The sequence below is a fragment of the Plutella xylostella genome, chromosome 19 (assembly GCF_932276165.1).
Source record: "Plutella xylostella chromosome 19, ilPluXylo3.1, whole genome shotgun sequence".
Classification (NCBI taxonomy): Eukaryota; Metazoa; Arthropoda; class Insecta; order Lepidoptera; family Plutellidae; genus Plutella; species Plutella xylostella.
The window spans coordinates 5,647,426-5,651,867 of NC_063999.1; the positions used below are offsets into that span (position 1 = coordinate 5,647,426).

At 42.8% G+C, this 4,442-nt stretch overlaps 1 long non-coding RNA gene across 1 annotated transcript; it reads left to right on the forward strand.

Annotated features, from left to right (window-relative positions):
* Window positions 1–2,957: 2,957 nt before the first annotated feature.
* LOC125489955 lies at window positions 2,958–3,767 on the forward strand. Its single transcript, XR_007267361.1, has 2 exons — window positions 2,958–3,243; window positions 3,490–3,767. It is a non-coding gene; the product is annotated as an uncharacterized LOC125489955 (long non-coding RNA).
* The last annotated feature ends 675 nt before the right edge of the window (window positions 3,768–4,442 follow it).

Here is a 4,442-nt window from a genome sequence, read left to right on the forward strand (position 1 = left end):
ATCAGCATGTATGTATAAATTATATGCGACAAGTACGCCAATCAAGCAATGTGCGTAATAGCAATGTATATTTTCAAGAACGATTCAGTAAATCCCAACTTGAAAGTATACGCGATTAGTACGCACAAATCGTGTATATTTTCAAGTAAAATATTTATTATGTAGTCTGAGCCTATCTGAAACCTAGTTAAACATTGTGAGATATGGCGTTTCGACTTTCTCCGTGTTCGGCATCATAAGGGTCACAGTGACAGTCCATTTTTCTCTCCACCTTTAATTTGCAAGGTGCGGGTGCCTATATAAATAGAGTGAGTCGCCCGCGCGCCTCAGTTGGTTTTTGGATTTTTGAAGTGAACACTTCGGCAAAATGGCTCAATGTAGCCACGGTTCTCGTCGGCTTCGCTCCGACGGGGAAAAATATAATATTGAATTTGCGGAGTCCTCGCTGCCGGGAGCTGTAGCGTGATGCGGACCAGGCGGCGCGGGGCCTGCCGGCTGCTGCGCACGCAGCCATTGCTGAGGATTTCGCAACGAAGGTTTGAGTTGATAAGCCGTGAGTAAAATGCTATTATTTACTGCTTTTAAAAGCTCAGCCACTGGTCATAATGCTCCGGCGCTTGGGGTTTTTATCCCACGCAGTAGGGTCCGATTCAATAGTCGTGGTGATGATTGATCACACATTCCGGTCCTACTAGTGGCGCTTGAGCTAGATACTTACATTAATGACCGCTTTAAGTAAAGCATATGTTAATTTTATAAAGGAAAAAATAATAAGAATATATTTTTCTACCCTCAATTTCTAATATTTTTAGAAAACAGTTGATAAAAACTTTGCTATTACAATAATGCACTTGATTATAGCTTATGTAAGGCTTTACAAACAGGAGCTTTCCAGGACCGTCATAGGATTTTTTACAGGAAGCACGTGGCTCCGAGTTTCAGTATGTTGGGACATTGTGGCATGTGCGGCGAGTAATGTGATCCGCCGGTACCTACCCGCTGAGGGTAGGGAGGCCGATTCGGTGAAATTGAAGTTTCGTGTAACCTGCACCCGGCCCTGAGCTCCTCTGCGCTGGCCGCCGTCTTGTGGCACCTGCATCGCAGCGTACACCCGGCCCTGCGCTCCTGCCCTGGCCACCGGTTCGTGCCACCTGCATCGCAGCATACACCCGGCCCTGTGCTCCTGCGCTGGCCGCCGTCTCGTGCCACCTGCATCGCAGCATACCGGGCCAGGGCCATACCCGGTCCTGGCCCTGGCCACCGGTTTGTGCCACCGGTATCGCAGCGTACACCCGGTCCTGGCCCTGGCCACCGGTTTGTGCTACCTGCATCGCTGCATAGACCCAGCCATGCACTCCTGCCCTGGCGGCTGTGTTGTCCCACCTGCATCGCTGCGCACACCTGGCACTCCTGTTCTGGTTGTCAGATCCAAACGCCCCCTGTCTGGGAAGAGATTTTATGCTCAGCGGAACCGCCTGCACTATTGCTAGTACGGTCATCATCATCATCAGCCATCATTATGAGTGACTTATTTAGAAGGTATCGAGTAACGTGCGCTATTCATCAGTGATTTTGGCATATGCAGACGAACGTTTACTGCCAAGGTTGGTCATGTTAGCCATACAAGGGCACACCAAGGAAGCCTGAGTAACCACCTGCAGTCGCCGTAGCCGCATCGGCATGGCTGCCGACAAATCGGGTAACGTGCACCGCTTCTAAAAGTGTTATAGCACTTCAATTTGATGCCTCCGCTGAGGTAGGTTATTCTATTAAAGCAGCTTTCTTCTGAACTGCCCAAAGTGACCTGTAGACTGCTCCTGAGGATAGTTGTGCAATAAATTTTTTATTTCAATGTCTCTGCTGAAGAAACTGTCTAATGCAGCTTTTGTTCTAAACTGCCTTAAGATCATTGGACTGCTCATGGGAATGGTGACGCACGGTAAGTAGGAGCGTTACTCTATACTGATGAGAAACGAACGAACGAGAGCTGTCGTGCAATCGGCACGTTTAATACATACAAACAGATAGAGCGGCTCGCGCCGCAGTGCACTGAAAGTTCGTTTTTCGTCATATAAAGTGACCCCCCAGACACTATCTTAAGTGTCATGACACATCGGCAGATTCCAGCTTTGAGTCTTTTCTTTTCTCGGCTGTGAGCAAAGTGAATCCCACCGGCGAGTGTTCAACCTAAAAGCACTGAGCTAATTCCTGATTTCGTGAAAGTCGCTGTTGCTATACCATACCGCTTCACAAGTTACCGAATTCATTATGATCCTACTGTCGGGTGATCATGATCGGAGTGTCATCGCGGTTTCTGAGTGGCACCATATTAGCTGTCTTCTTTATGTCCCAGTGGATTGTGAGTGTGTATCCGAGCTCTTTGTTGAAAAATGCGTGAACCTCCTACGCAGCAGCTGTCTACTAGTTGTGTATCTAATAAATCGAGTAACGGTGCTCCTGCACGAGACGACTACCTTTTGGTAAAATTATAACTTGCACTATTCTGGGAACATGCATATACCTACTGTGTACTGTGTATCACATCACGTGTAGCCGCAGCCCTACTCAATGTACGGGGCTAGATAATAAACAATGGCAGTCGTCATTAAATTTCTATGAATTTCGAAGGTCATCATTTGGAGCACAATCCAAAGGGTGAAAGTACCTATTCATGCCTAAACGGCTTCTCTAATGAAAATGTATTTTTAATTTGATTCTGGCGCAAACGTTTCATTACTATTTTTCAACACTGTATCTGCTGAAACTACTTAGACTGACTGGTTAAGATGCAGACGTGCCGTTTTCACAATTCCATTTTGAGTAATCCTCAACTGTTTTATGGATCTTTCAGTTAGTTACGTAACTAGTTACCAAGTAAAAAATTACTTGTGTCATGCTCGTACTCGCATCTCATTTAGGAGCTCTCTGGCCTCTAGCTGAAGGCTAAAACTGGTATATATCCTCCTGGTGCCCACGGTCCTTCTGTGAGTACTTAACGAGTATAGTGATTACTGCCCAAGCTATAATATATTTTTTCTGGACTAAATGCCCACGGTCCTTCTCCGAGGACGAATACTTTGTGTTTGAACCATATTTGAATTTACCGCCATTATTTTTTGGGATTGCATCTATGGATTTAACATTCCATCACTGACAGCTGTCTTAAGTGTCATCTGAGGATAATCAATCGTTCATTGAAAAAACGTCAAAAAACGGAACCATGGCGGGGCCACCGTCGACTAAGTAAGTTGTAATCTCATTTTACTTATGTGATCTAATAATTTAATTAAATAACTTTAATAAAACCTTATTGTTAAGTATATTAGCAAGAGACGAATACTAATATTTTATCAATTAAGGTTCTAAATAATATTCTATGATCATCCATTTACATTAGTACTCGTCTGAGTACCGTGGTCTTCAATTACATAAACTTTTAGTCCGCTATACTATAATTTTAGATATACTTATTTTTGTATTTTTTTACAGAATATAATGCGAAATCCAAGAAATTGAAGCAGATTTAGCTATGTCAGACATAGATCTCTCGGAGGACGATGACATGACGACATAAATGACTCACCATGAACCCGTAGAATTTGAATTTTGTGATGATGATATCCAGGAGCTGCTAGCTGAGCCTTTCATTTTATCTTATTTTGTTCCTATATTGATCCCAATAATTATAATAGTTGATAAGTGTGAGTTTATCTAGAATAAATATAAGTTCTAAACTTATGTGAGACTGATTTAAAGTGTTAAATGTGTTCCTAAGTGGTTCTTATTTCATTAGTTTTGTTATTTCTAACAAATTACCTTACAAATATATTTTCTACCAATAAATTAAACTTTTTTTAACTGCCCACGGTCCTCACATGAGGACTAATGATTTTCGAATTTAAACCTATTGAAACTGGTTCCTTTTTTAATGCATTACCCGTACATACTACTAGGAACACTATATAATAATTTTTGCGACATTTATTCAAGTTTAAGTTTCTGGGCAGTAAGCTAGGTAAACGCAATAGTCCTTGTGTGAGGACCGTGGGCAGATAGTCCTGAAAAATAAAATAACGGCTGGGCGTCAGGAGGTTAAATCTACTAAGCTAGTACAGAGTTATAACCGGGCAGCGGTGACATGGCAGCTGCTTGATTTATTAGTTTGCTGAAAACTTTCTAAATAAGTAATAATTATTAGTCATAATAAACTCTTCGCAGTTCTTTCAGAATGCAATACCAGGTCGCTGAAGTAGGTAACCTTCCTTAGCTGGACAACAACAAGCCTTTTTGTTTTAAAGAGTGTCACAGTTATTCGCCGTTCCACTGTCATATCGATGTTCAAGGACTTTTTCTTGGGTATAGCTAACTACCTACGTTTACCTATAGATAGCCGCAAGCTATCTGCTGTTGGCGAACTGTCAGTTCTCAGGCTCGAGGTGGCT